This window comes from Lissotriton helveticus, chromosome 5_1 (genome assembly GCF_964261635.1).
Source record: "Lissotriton helveticus chromosome 5_1, aLisHel1.1, whole genome shotgun sequence".
NCBI lineage: Eukaryota > Metazoa > Chordata > Amphibia > Caudata > Salamandridae > Lissotriton > Lissotriton helveticus.
This window is the reverse complement of record NC_136065.1, coordinates 2,137,473,565-2,137,479,768: the sequence shown is the minus strand read 5'-3', so window position 1 is coordinate 2,137,479,768 and position 6,204 is coordinate 2,137,473,565. Positions and strand designations below refer to the sequence as shown.

At 55.3% G+C, this 6,204-nt stretch overlaps 1 protein-coding gene across 1 annotated transcript in view; it reads right to left on the bottom strand.

Moving 5' to 3' along the window:
* LOC144752878 (uncharacterized) overlaps nucleotides 1-6,204 on the bottom strand; it is a 117,489-nt gene that overhangs the window by 99,684 nt on the left and 11,601 nt on the right. The window lies entirely within an intron of this gene.

Sequence of the window (6,204 nt, the reverse complement as noted above, 5' to 3'; positions counted from 1 at the left end):
AAAAGGAAATGTTTATGTTTGCTTCCTGAGTGCTAGCCCATAGTTTATGAAAGTACCCCTTTAGCCTGCTGAATAGTATAACGCGACAGGCTGTGTTACTTCAAGTTTTCTACCTTACTGAAAGTATTAAATGAAATGGTTCATCATTTTTACAGGAAATGTATTTTGAAAGGCGTTCATGAAATGTTTTAATGAGGTACATTAATGTAATGCTGATGATTTACTAATGCATTAATTGCCTTGATCTAAAGTCTATATAAAAGATCTTGATTTTCAAACACAACTACTGGTGTGGTCTCCATTATTGTGTCCCACTTTGTGACTCATTGGATGTGTGTGTTAAGTGGCTGCTTTACAAGTAAGCCCCTGGCCGCCTTCCTGCTCGAGCCAAGCTACCCCCCGGAGAACTGGCGGTCCCAGTTCTTACATTGTTGGCGAGCGGTGGGATCCAGGACCTGTAGCTACCTAACACCCTCCAGTGGGACAGAGTGTGCTGCAATTAATTGGACACCTGTGGTGCCTACAAGCTAACTTAATTGCCGACCACTGTCTAAGTCTGCAAAGTGTGTAGGAACCTGTGTTGACCCAGCATTGTTGCCTACATCCTAGAATCTTTCTTTCAGGTTATCTGGGTCCCCACCTGACAAAATGGAGTTCCAGCTGGCTGACCTTGATAAGTACACGGTAGTGCAGTTAAGGGAGTTTTGTCAGGGGATGGGGGTGCCTGTGGGGACGAGAGCTGTCAAAGAAGAGCTCCGTACCGCCTTGAGGGCATGGGTAAGGGCCCACCCAGGGGAAAGAGAGGATGAGGAACAGGGGGAACAGGTCACACACGGGGAGGCGGACACTCACGAAGACCCAGGCCTACTCAACATTGACATGTCAGACAATGTATTGCCAGGAAGACGTTCCGGGGCAGGGAGTAGTGTATCAAAGGGGAGTGCATTGTCGCAGGAGTACGAGGACAGGAGGGAGAAGAGGCGATTGAGGTGGGAGCTTGCCAAGTTAGAGCACGAGAGGGAGAGAGAAAGGGAGGATAAGCAGTTTGCTATGGAGGAAAGGAAGCTGGCGCACGAGCTTCAGCTCAAAGAAATGTAGCTGAGAGCATCACAGATGGGTGCGCCAGGGAGTCCGAATGGTGGCAGCGTACCAGAGGCTCATCAGGAGCCCAGATTCTGGTTACCTAAGGAGGTGATAGCGAGCTACACCAAAGGGGATGACATTGCCAGGTGGTTGGAGGCGTATGAAGTGGCCTTGACTGCCCATGGGGTGCCCGAGAAACATTGGGGAGGTGGTTTGTACCGGTATATACCTCCTGACGTCAGGGACTCACTCCTGTATCTGGATAAGGCAGACCAGTTTAGGTATTCCCCCATGAAGGAGGTGCTTATCAAACATTTTGACCTCAACCCTGAAAGGTATCACCCGAGTTTCGTGGCAGCCATAAGCTGTCCACGCAGAATTGGGTGGATTTTTTTGAGTATGCCCGTAAGGCTCTGGATGGTTGGGTGCGTGGCAGCGAGGTGCGTGAATTTGAGGGTCTGTATAACCTTTTTTTGAGAGAGCACCTCTTGGATAAGTGTTTTCAGGAGCTGCGCCAACATCTGGTGGACCGCAAGCTTACTGATCCCCGTGAGCTTGCGGAGGAGGCGGATATTTGGGTTAGCACCCAGGTGTCACACAAGGGCCCCGGGGGAGATGGCCCGAAAGGCGGACAGGGCGCCCCTCAGAAGAAAGAGGGTGGAGATAAAAGACCGGAGTTCTCACGAGGCCCACAAACTAGACAGTTTGGGAAAGGAGTAGGTACCCCATCTCAGAACCGTTCCCCAAAACCCACTTACCCTGACAAGAGTCAGCAGCCAAAAGTGGTCCGGTGCTATGAGTGCGGAGAGGTCGGACACTACAAGGGAGACCCCCAGTGTCGCAAACGACCCCCAACCCCCACTGGTGGCAAGAGTCCCGGGGTGGCTAGCGTAGCGCTTGGGTTGGAGCTGCCCCTAGATAGGCAAGGGGAGTGGACAGGCCTGACCCTGGTTTGACTTGGGGATAGAGAGATGGTCCCAGTGACGCCCTTACCATCGAATACTGCTAAGTACCAGCAGAGGGTGAAGGTCAATGGGGAGGAGGTGGACGCTCTGAGGGACACAGGAGCCAGCATGACCACCGTAGTGAGGCGGCTGGTGTCCCCTGAGCAAGTAGTACCTGATGTGTTCCATCCGGCCGTGTTGGCTGACGGCAGTATGAGCTACTATCCCGTGGCTCAAGTTCCCTTTGAGTGGGGAGGAGTGTCAGGCCCGTTGAGAGTTGCGATCAGCCCTGCCTTGCCTGTGGACTGTCTGCTCGGTAATGACCTCGAACATACCGCCTGGAAGGAAGTGGAGTTTAAGGCCCACACTGAGATGCTGGGGTTACCAGGGTGGACTTGTGTAGTCACGCGGTCCATGGCTGCCCGGCAAGAAGTTCAACCCGGGTTGGAGCCTGAGACAACGGCCCAACCCAGTGCCGGTCCAGAGGAGAGTGTTGTGGAGGACACACCCCGTGTGATGGATGGGGAGCCCGCGGAGGTAACCCCGGAGTCCGTGGAGGTGGATGTCGTTCCCGTGGGGGACTTGCCGACCCTTGCCGAGTGGCATGTGGAAGGAGGGCCTACCCGGGAGGAATTCTGTCGGGCGCAGAAGGAGTGCCCCACGCTTGAAGGCATGCGGCAACAGGCCAAAGCCCAAGCGGTCAACCAAGAGACCGGCAGTTGTCACGTGTATTGGGAGGATGGTCTCCTGTACAGTGAGCCAAAGGTTCCTGTGCATGGATCCTTGAGGGCCTTAGTGGTCCCCCAGTGCTACCGGGCCTTTTTGATGGAACTGGCGCATGCTATACCCTTAGCCGGACACCTGGGCCAGGACAAGACCTTTGTGAGGCTCGTCCCACACTTTTATTGGCCCAGGATGAGAGTTGCCTCTGACACCTATTGCAAGACCTGCAAGACTTGCCAGGCCAGTGGCAAGACGGGGACCAGGGTGAAGGCCCCATTGGAACCACTCCCGGTGGTCGGGACCCCTTTCGAGCGGGTCGGAATCGACATCGTTGGGCCATTGGACCCTCCGACCTCTGCGGGACATCGGTTCATCTTGGTGTTGGTGGACCACGCCACTCGGTACCCGGAGGCCATCCCTCTGAGGACCGTTACTGCACCTGTGGTGGCACGGGCCCTGATGGGGATATTTACCCAAGTGGGATTCCCCAAGGTCGTGGTGTCGGACAGGGGCACAAACTTCATGTCGGCCTACATGCAGGCCATGTGGAAGGAGTGCGGAGTGACCTATCGGTTCTCCACTCCTTACCACCCCCAGACTAACGGGCTCGTAGAGCGCTTCAACAAGACCTTGAAGGGGATGATCCGGAGCCTGCCAGAAGACTTGAGGCGGAAATGGGACATCCTCCTCCCTTGCTTGCTGTTCTCGTACCGCGAGGTACCCCAGAAGGGAGTCGGGTTCAGCCCCTTCGAATTGCTCTATGGCCATCCCGTTAGGGGACCCTCAGTCTGGTCAAAGAGGGGTGGGAGAAGACTTCGAAGAAGCTTCCCCGTGATGTTGTCAGCTACATGCTGGCATTCCGCAGCCAGATGGCCAAGCTGTGGAAGGAAGCCTCAGACAACTTAGTCAGCGCTGGGACGCCCTAGGGTAGCTATGCGCTTTACGAATCTGCATTCAAATTCAAATTCAACTTAGAGGCTAGCCAAGCCGTCATGAAGGAGTGGTATGACCGCAACGCTCGGACGGTAGAGTTGTACGCTGGACAGAAGGTGTGGGTCATGGAGCCTGGGGAGCTTAGTGCCCTCCAGGACCGGTGGACTGGTCCGTACGAGATTGTGGAGCGTCGAGGCCAGACCACCTACGTAGTTGACTTGAAGACCCCCCGTCAGCACCATCGGGTGCTCCACGTCAACCGCCTGAAGCCTCACCATGAGCGATCGGAGCTTGCTCTCCTCATGGTGATGGATGGGAGTGAGGAGGAGGAGAGTGAGCCTCTTCCTGACCTTCTAGCGGCTCGGGAAAGGGATGGTTCAGTGGAGGGAGTTGTCCTCTCCCCATCCTTGACCCAAGAGCAACAGAGGGATTGCCCGCAGGTATTGGCGCAGTACGCCTCGTTGTTCTCCCTCACGCCTGGAATCACACATCTGTGTACCCATGATGTGGACACAGGGGACAGTCTGCCAGTAAAAACCAAGTCTTACCGGCTGTCCGAGAAAGTGAAGAACAGCATCCAGGGTGAGGTGACCAAGATGCTGGAGCTGGGAGTGATCGAACCCTCCAGCAGCCCGTGGGCTAGTCCGGTCGTGCTGGTGCCGAAAGCAGCTCCACCGGGCACCACACCAGAATTTCGGTTCTGTGTGGACTATCGGGGATTGAACTCTGTCACCAAGACAGATGCTCACCCGATACCACGGGCAGACGAGCTGATTGACCGGCTGGGAGCAGCCAAGTACCTCAGCACCATCGACTTGACCTCAGGGTACTGGCAGATTGCCATGGCCGATGGAGCAAAGGAGAAGACAGCGTTCTCCACCCCCGAGGGCCACTTCCAATTTCGAGTGATGCATTTCGGGCTCAAGAATGCTCCGGCCACCTTCCAGCGGTTGGTGAACCAGGTGTTATCTGGCCTGGAGTCCTTCTCAGCGGCGTACCTGGATGACAAAGCTGTCTTCAGTAGCACCTGGGAGGACCATCTGCAGCATCTCCAGGAGGTGCTGCGGGCGTTGCAACGCGCTGGACTCACCATCAAGGCTAGCAAGTGCCAGATTGGACAGGGATCGGTCGTGTACCTGGGACACCTGGTGGGCGGGGGTAAGGTGCAACCCCTCCAGGCCAAAATTGAGACTATCATGGCCTGGGAGCCCCCCAAAACTCAGACTGAAGTCCGAGCTTTCCTCGGCCTCACTGGCTATTACCGCAGGTTCGTCAAGGGATATGGTACCATCGTGGCCCCCTTGACCGAGTTGACGTCCAAAAAGCAGCCACGCAAGGTGATCTGGACGGCTGCTTGCCAGGAGGCATTTGAAACACTGAAGCGCGCGATGTGCACCGCTCCAGTGATGGCCACTCCGGACTTCCAAAAAGAATTCATCGTGCAGACAGATGCCTCAGAGCATGGCATAGGCGCCGTGCTGTCGCAACTCAACGTTGATGGCCAAGACTAACCTGTGGCCTTCATCTCCAGAAGACCCCTCCCTCGGGAACGGCGATGGAGTACCATCGAGCGAGAAGCCTTTGCTGTAGTCTGGGCTTTGAAGAAGTTGAGGCCATACCTTTTTGGCTCTCACTTCCTAGTTCAAACCGACCACCGACCCCTTCGCTGGCTCATGCAAATGAGAGGCGAAAATCCCAAGTTGCTAAGGTGGTCCATTTCCCTACAGGGGATGGACTTTAGGGTGGAACATCGGCCCGGAGTTGACCACGCCAATGCTGACGGTCTCTCCCGGTTTTTCCGCCTTAGTGACGAGAACTCCCTAGATGTTGGGTAGCTCTCCCCACTTTCAGCTGGGGGGGACGCGTGTTAGACCTGTCAGCCCTAGGGTGTGTTTTTTTGCCCTTGCCTCATTTTTCCCACCATCTTTTTGTTGGCCCTTAGGTCTTCGGGCACCTTTTTCATGGCTAATCCATGCTAGGGTGCAGGTGCTCTCTACTTCAAACATTGCTGCCACTGGCCCCTGCTACTGCAGCGTGGTCTTTTTAGTGTAGCACCCTAGTTGCCAGGAGCTGGCTGGATCCCCATACAATGTTGCAATGCCAGCCACCCATCCCCTGTCCATAGGTAGAGTGGGGAAGCTCCTGGAACCTTCCAGAAGAAAGGCGGAGCTGATTTTTGCCGCCTTAGAGAGTGGTCACCTGACCTGGGCATACTTAAGCAAGGGAGGGAGCTTTTTCTAGTCAGTTGGGGCATCACTGACGTGGGGAACCCACGCAGGAGTTTTAGGCGGGAGGGCCTAGTGAGGAACCTATGCTACTGGGAGTGACAGGATTTAGGTGCTGCCTCTTAAGCTGGGTGAGGTGTCCTAGACTAGCCCCCAGATCTGGCCCAGTGGTAGGGAACCCCAGGGTCCATCTGCAGTGACTGAGGAAAACTCATCCAGCCTCTAACTCACCCCCCCCCTTCAACTTCAAGAAACCAACATCTAATGGCGCAGAACCATCCAAGAGCCAAGAAGAC